The sequence below is a fragment of the Megalobrama amblycephala genome, linkage group LG5, assembly GCF_018812025.1.
Source record: "Megalobrama amblycephala isolate DHTTF-2021 linkage group LG5, ASM1881202v1, whole genome shotgun sequence".
Classification (NCBI taxonomy): domain Eukaryota; kingdom Metazoa; phylum Chordata; class Actinopteri; order Cypriniformes; family Xenocyprididae; genus Megalobrama; species Megalobrama amblycephala.
Window position 1 is genome coordinate 20,462,987 of NC_063048.1, and position 8,029 is coordinate 20,471,015.

The following is an 8,029-nucleotide window of genomic DNA, read 5'->3' on the forward strand; positions in this document are numbered from 1 at the left end:
AGTTGTGAATGGTAGGCCAAATTCTGAAGACAGAAAAAATGCATCCATCCATAAAAAAAAAAAAAATCCATATCACTCAGGAGGGTTAATAAAGGCCTTTTGAAGCAAAGGGATGTGTTTTTGTAAGAAAAATATCCATATTTAAATCTTTATATATTCAAATAACAAGCTTCCGGCGGATGACTGTACGCATACTGTGCACGTCAATTAGGGCAGAAGAGCAACCTTTGACCTGACGCGATGACGCAATGACGCACGCGGAGGCGCAGAGGAGAGAGCAGAACAAAATACTGGTCACGAATTAGAAGTTTAAAATGAGAAATTTTAAAGAGAAATGTCGAAGGGTTTCGATATGAGAGAAGAGGAGCCTGAGTTTGTTGCCCAGCCGTATTTGTTTGAACCGTGAGAGGTGTCTAAGCTTATGTTACTCCTACATCCCGCGTCATACGTCGCGTCAGAGGATTACTCATTTGACGCAAGTCGACTTGCTCATTCTGCGTGCGGTCTTTCGCCGGAAGCTAGTTGTTTGAATATATATAACGTTTTAAATATGGATATTTTTCTTACAAAAACGCATCCCTTATGGATGGATATTTTCTGTCCAGAATTTGGCCTACCATTCACTACCATTATAAACCTTGGAGGACAAAGGATATTTTTAAATAGATCTCGGATTCTGTTCATCTGAAAGAAGATAGTCATACACCTAGGATGGCTTGAGGGTGAGTAAATCATGGGATTGTTTTCATTTTTGGGTGAACTATCCCTTTAAACTCAAATTGTAGATCAAAAGTGGCGCTAACACTGAAGTTCTGTTACTGGATCATAAACTTTAATTTGTAATACTAGATCAGAACCAAGAATAGTCAGTCAGAAAACTTTTCTGGTTGAGAAGCTGGAATTTGAGACCAGAATCTGTCACTTTTATTGACTATAGAACAACAAATTACAAGTACAAGTACAAAAGACATCTCAGAAGGGTCTTCTAATACCAGATTCAGCAAGCAAGTGTGCAAATGGCTTGGAATTTTTTTTTTTTTTTGCCTATAAAATGCTGCTGATCCTCTGAAACTTGCATTCTAGAATATTTTGCACACGCTGCATTCCCCAGTGAGCTCTCAGACAGATGTAACCTTTGGAAAATCAGCTGATCTAACACCAGTCAAATCTTTAAACGACCACCTTTATTTTTCCCTAGTATTCATACACAGCGCTGTCATCTCCACAGGACGACGACACATAAACTGGCTGTTAAATTACTCCTGTGAAGAGGTTCACCCTTTCAGATTAATAGAGATTGCGTGATAGAGTCTAAACGATAGGGGAAGAAGGTTTGAGCGGAATGGGAGAACACCAGCAGGAGAGGAAATGAAATCAGAGAATCTATATAGTGGCTCTGTCTTGTGCTTGTCTGTGAGATTCCACCCACTTCGCTCGTCTCTTGAGTCTCATGAAGATGTTATTGCACGTACTGTACTGCTCTCGTCCTTCTCAGGAAGAAAAAGAAACTGAAATGGAGAGATTGTGTGTTTGACCTTAATGAAAAGATGAAATTCTCTAAAAGGTCCAAAGCACAAAGTGTTTTCAGCATTATTGTGTTTTTGATCATTTATATTTATTTTTTAGTACAGTGTAAATTCATGTTCCAGTTTGCAGTGTTTCAATGGTTTCTGGGTTTTAGGGCATATGGAACCCCATTAATTTACTCACCCTTAGGCCATCCAAGATGTACTGGTAACTTTTTTTTTTTTTTCCTCAGTAGAACAGTATACTTCATAAAGCAACAGGAAGCTCGCACTCCAGACTGCCATGAACACGTTCAGGACTGTTTGCCGAGGCTGTGGATAACAGGTAATATTATAAATAAGATTCAGAGCGATCGTTTCAATTCATAACACCTCAGTGTATCATCAGGAGCCACAGGTATTCATTTTGTTTTTCCTGTATGTTTTTTTTGACTCTCAAAGTGATGGTAGCCATTGATTTGAATCACATATGAATCACCAAGGACCATGGTTTCAGCTAAAAATCTTCTTTACTGTTCAAATGCAGAAAAAAAAGACACCTCTACTGTTCAAATGAAGAAAAAAGACATCTTGTGTACACCTCTACATCTTGTGTACACCAAATTTTCATTTTTGAGTGAATTTTCCCTTTAACCATAGTATTATCAAAACCATTTTGGCATTATATGTATTTAAAATATTTATGAATTTTAAAAATTTGTTTATATTACTTTTTATTTGCTACTGTTTATCTATTAATAATCACTAAGTACTATTTCAGACCATTAATTAACAAATCCTCAATAAACTCCAGGTTTAATGAAGGTTGCAGGTCCAGAGGTCCATCTTTAATTGAAATTTTAATGCAGTTTTATTTAGATGTGATATTTTGTAATTTTCTTTGCTTTAAGACTTTTATAAGTACTATAAATTACACACACACACACACACACGCACACACACAAACGGTGAACGGATGGCTATGTGTTTGCTGTTGAGATGTTGTCTTGGGATTATGCTGAGGCATGTGTGTTGAAAACTAAGTGTAATAATTAAATATTGATTTTTAGGAGCTCTTGACTTTTATGAAATTGATCTATCTCAGGAGTTTCAAAGACTGGGCCTTCTTTGACAAAACCTTTGCAGATCTTATTACAGATACAATAAATAAATTATTCTTGATATACAGTAAATGTCAAAAAATAAAGCAGGGTGCACTCTGGTGACATTTAAAATTTTGTTTCATTTCAAGTTTCAAGACATATCACTTTAAATACATACCTAATTTTTTATTTATTAATTCTGAGTTAGACACATACATTCAAACACACAATCATTCACTAAAAGACACTCACTGATGTCTTAAATAAAAAAACAAACAAACAACAAAATGTCTCCCCTGGGTCCTTTGCCCTCGTGCTCTGGCATTTATTCATGTTGGCACTCGGCCACTCTGAAGTCCCACAGAAACTGCAGCCACCTGCTGTGATTTCACGCCTGAGGTGTGCGCGCACAGTACTGCACCACTGCAGCAGAGGGCCAAACAAGTGCCACGCATCAATCTGCTCTGCTCACCTTTGACAGACTGGCCACAGGAAACATACAAATGCATGCTTTAATTATTGACGTTATTGAGTAGCTGTCATGTTAGCCAAATTACAGTTGGAACCCAGGGTTACAGTGTCAAAACCTGCTGAAACAGTTTCTTTCCCTCATTCCTCATGTTTGTCTATGATGTATGTATTACTTCAGATACATTGTTATCCTGAGTACCAAATAACATGGGCTAGTAGCTAAATAATCCCTCCTAAAAAGTTAAACTGGATTGTAACTAGGACTGCCCCCTAATAGTCAACTAACCGTTAGTCAAGGCTTAGTCGACCAAAATTGTATTAGTCACTTAGGGAAAAAATCACAGGAAGTGGCGAAGTCACGCAATCTGTGATGGACAGATTGTTAACGGCTGGTCTATGTGGTAATTACAGTACATCAGTACATCCAAATGCTCGCCTATCATTCATCAACATCAAATATGGCTTATCATCTGAAACATGTAAGTAGTAGCAACTTTACATGGCAGCTCGTTTTAACATTAACCTAGAAAAATGTGCACTATTCAAGCATTTGTGCGGAGTATGAAAGCTGAAGAATAGTGCGCTTACTGCATGACAGCTAACATCGAGGCGCTGGTGCGATCACTTGCACTTAAAATACTTAGTCAATTTTGGTCATTCATATAAGAGTAATACATCTTTTGAATATGTGAAGAGTCTGCTTTTATTTGTGTGCACTCACAATAACAACAAAACGTTGTGCTTTTGTAAAATAATGAAAGCAAACAGGGTGCGATTTTTGCTGTCTCTCTCTGTGAATTTGAGAGTGCCAAAAAAAAGAAGAAGAACCGAAACTCCAAGTAAACTTGCCTCACAGACATGAAAAATATATCAATAGTAAGTGAAATGTCTACTTTTAAATGAACCAGTTCAAATGGAAAAACAAATATTCTCAGGTTATGTAATCCATATGAAACATGCATATAGTTGCATCCATAGATGAGTGCAGCTGAAAATACAGAAATCACTAGTTTATCAATAAACTATTAAAATGTTAAAGCGGCCTCCATGCTGTACTTCTGGCGGTGCGCTGTGGCAAGCTTTATTTGTGCGCTTGAGCGCTGATTAAGCTATGTAGGCATTAAAGGCTCTTTATTATTTGTTTTATTAATAAATGTGTGATTAGTCGTCTAATTGCTTAAAAATGAACAGCCGTAATTGTAAAATAGATTTTCTTTTGTGACTGATTACCGTGTGCGTTATATGTATTTTTTTTTGCACCTCTACGATTTTAAAAATGCCATGTTGATGTGAATGAACCCATTCTCAAAGATGGCAGACTTTTTTCACCTAGTCGTTTGTCAGATCTTTTTTCAGGGGGTTATAATGTTTAGTTATGTAAGGATTTGGTGGTAGACCCACAAAGACATGCTATTCCCTTGCAAAACCAGTGCTTTCTGGTGGACCAAAAAAAGTCTCCAAGGAAATTCCATTCTGGAGCCCAGTATCTAAAATGCAACATATTCTAATGCCCAGCTGTGCTTTTTTATTCATTTATTTATTTTAGGAACAGAGACTAGATGGCAAAAGGTTACAGCTTCAATCCCAGCAGGGGGCATCCTGTGATTTGGAGAGCAACAGAAACAACTGTCTAAACATTGTGTTGTTTAGCAAGGCATTTAATTCCTGAAAGCTTGAGGCAGACTGTTCCTGCATCTGGCACACTGAGATACTAAGATGGGTGAAATGTGTCCGCTAAATGCCAAATAGCATATTGTTCACAGCAAGCTGCTTGACACGTACCCTAAGCTTCCTTCTAAGCTAATTGTCCCAATCAAAATATACGAGCATTGTTGTAAACTGTTTCGTTTCGCCAAGATCATTAAAGTAAGTCTCAGCTAACGTTATTCCTTTTTCGCTTTGCAATATTCCACATTTAAACCTTTTGGCATATGGTTTCTGATTACTCTCAGCAGTGTTCTTTGATTCTCCCTGATTCTTTTCGTCACACACCCCTCCTCTTCCTGTCTCCAAGGTGACCTAAACATTAAACCGGATGCTATGGGATGTGAAGACTCACTGTTGCTGTGGTTCTCTTCAAGGCTAGGGCAATTGCTCCCCGTCACCATCCACTAAGAGCCCTGCCATGGCCCAGCGGAGCACCGTCACCCAGATTCAGGATGATTGATGGAATCTATGAAGAGACTGTCAGAGGAAAAGTGGAGGAGAGAGGAAAGGAAGAATTAAATGGAGGGAAGGAGGGACGTGGGGAGAGAAATGAGGGAAGGAATGCCTTAGAGGATAGATTGAACAAAGAAGGTAAGGACAGCGCAAGGAAAGATTGGAAAACAGAGGAGACATTTAATATCAGCATTTTCCTCTTCTCTGAGGACATCTCTTTCCCTCTCGTTCCTATCTCTGCACTGCTTCCTTCGATACCCGTAATGCGGTAGGCATTTCACACATCTGAGAACCTCCATAAATCACTCAGAAGGGAAGACCTGCCTGTCTGTTTCCTGGCCTCCTGAATCACAGCAGGACCGGGCAGAGAAGAGTTCGGAAAACCAGTCAGGTGTTTCTGGTTTTCGCAGGGTAACAGGAGGATAGACCGAGCACTCCAGCTGTCCAGAGTAGTTGACAGAGATAGAGAGAGACTGAAGAAAGGAAAGAGAGGCAGATGGCAACTGTGAAGGCGTTATTGGAGGTTGCTGAAGAAGAGCTCAGATGGAGTTAACGGTTCTTTGATGTTGTAGCTTCTAGCTATAAGTATTATAGGGGTTTAAAGATCAGGCAAGTCTAACATGCTGGAGTCCAACCAGAACACATTCAAACTTTGCTTCTGCTGCAGTCATCAGAAAGAACAGAGAAGCAGGGAGAGAGAATTAGACTCCCCACAAGAAAAGCACCTCAGTGCCCTACTTAAAAAGGAGATGAAGAGATTGGATGAGCAGTATCTCAGAGTGCAAATATAACTTGGAGGCACACACACGTAGCCACAGTCACACCTGCAAATGTGCACCTCCGCAAATGGTTCTTGCACATTCATTGTGAACTGGGACCACCAGGTCAGACTGTCTGTAAAGTGGGTCTTCTGGTTAAACCGTTAAATATATAGATACTCAGCTATATATAGGTGTACACACTACCATTCAAAAATAAAAGATTTTTGTAAAGAAATTAATACTTTTATTACATTAAATTACATTATAAATGACAGTAAAAACAACATTATAAATGACAGTAAAGACAATTACAATGTAACAAAAGATTTCTATTTCAAACTTATAAAAAAAAGTGTATCACTGTATCACAACGTATCACAATTGTTTTCAACATTTATAAAAATAAATGTTTCTTGAGCACCAAATCAGCATATTAGAATGATTTCTGATGGATCATGTGACATGTACCTATCAGTTGGATTACCAACAGATTATTAAACTGCATGTACACATATCTAGTAGTATTTAATGTGTTGGTGCTGCAAGCATGCTCACCGTTGTGTCCAGTGGGACTGCAAAATGACAGAAGTAATGTTAAATGAATTAATCACATTCTTCTCTGTAGGCCACAGATGCTGTGTGCTTAGTATTTATTATGTGTTTGCCATCCACAGTGATTTCCAGTGCACTAATTGCAGGGTTGGTCCCTCTGGAGTTGCCTGAGGTTAAAGTTCCGTGCTCAAATGTGCAGCAGTGATAAGGCAGAAGAGTGATCTCAATAACTCTCAATTTGCTTGGTCACATCTACTTGATGTAACCTACAATTCTTTGTGTCAGCAAACCAGATCCTTTAACCAGTACAATCACTCTGTGTGTACGGGTATGTGTGTGGGTCAGGTTTTACCTACATTGTGGGGACCAAATATCCCCCATCGAGGATAGTAAAACCTGAAATCACCTATGGATTTATAACATACTAAAATGACTAATATTGTAAACATAAAAGTGCAAAAAGTTTCTCTGAGGGTTTTGTTTAGTGTAAGAGTATGATAGTGGATTTGGCATTAGGATTAGTGGATAGAAAATACGGTTAAAGAAAAATGACTATGAAGTAACTACTAATGAACAAACACAATTACATTTTTGTGGCCCTTTCTTATTTACTAACGTTATCAGTAGTATTAATAAAATACAATACATTTTATAGAGGTTTTTGCCTGTGTGGTAAAAAATTGTTTTGTGAGTGTGTTCTGTAAGAAATCTACTTTGGAAAGCAACCCAACCCCCACTCTAAATGCCTTGCCATAGCCAACTTACCTCAGATTCGTTTTTATATTTAATTTACCATACTGTGTGTCTGTTTTCCTCAGCATATCACATTGTTATATCACACTATCAAGTTCTGCTTATTTGAGTTTGTAGTACTCATGCATGTTAATTGCTCCTAACTTAAAGTACTGAGGTAGCCAACTCATACATTTTGATAGCAATTAACATAAAATATTTAGTTAATTAACTTTTTATTTTGAGTTTTTGCAAATTGAGTTATTTACTTCAATGTAAACCCTAATAAGGAAATTCAGAAAATGGCAACTTGCTAATTTAACATGTTAACATGACAAATTAGAATGGTAATAATAGCATGGTATAACAATTACTGAATGAGTACAGCAACTTAAAACATGTAACTTTCCTGCTCTCAAACTAATCCACATGCGCCACTTGTCACCATGATGGTAACTCTCCAAAAACCCACATTAACAGAAACTCTTCTAAATTAGCATAACAAATCATTAACCACTACTAAATCTCCCTTACCATTAATCTTGCACAAAAAAACATGATATAACACTTAATTTTACCATTTACTCTCTCCTACGAGTGTAAAAATGATCTAAAGTAAAAATACAGGGAACCCATTATTAATAAAGAATTATTACATAATTCTGCAGTAATTACTTAGAACCTATAACAGTATTCTAAAGTAAAGATTTAAGGAACCCATTAGTAATTAATAAATAATTACCAC

At 37.5% G+C, this 8,029-nt stretch overlaps 1 long non-coding RNA gene across 2 annotated transcripts; it reads left to right on the forward strand.

Moving 5' to 3' along the window:
- The first annotated feature begins 250 nt into the window (after positions 1-250).
- LOC125268721 lies at positions 251-6,307 on the forward strand. 2 transcript variants are annotated; one of them, XR_007184958.1, is made up of 3 exons: positions 251-722; positions 1,760-1,851; positions 5,094-6,307. It is a non-coding gene; the product is annotated as an uncharacterized LOC125268721 (long non-coding RNA). The 2 variants fall into 2 exon arrangements; XR_007184957.1 differs by having other exon boundaries at positions 1,763-1,851.
- Positions 6,308-8,029: the final 1,722 nt, after the last annotated feature.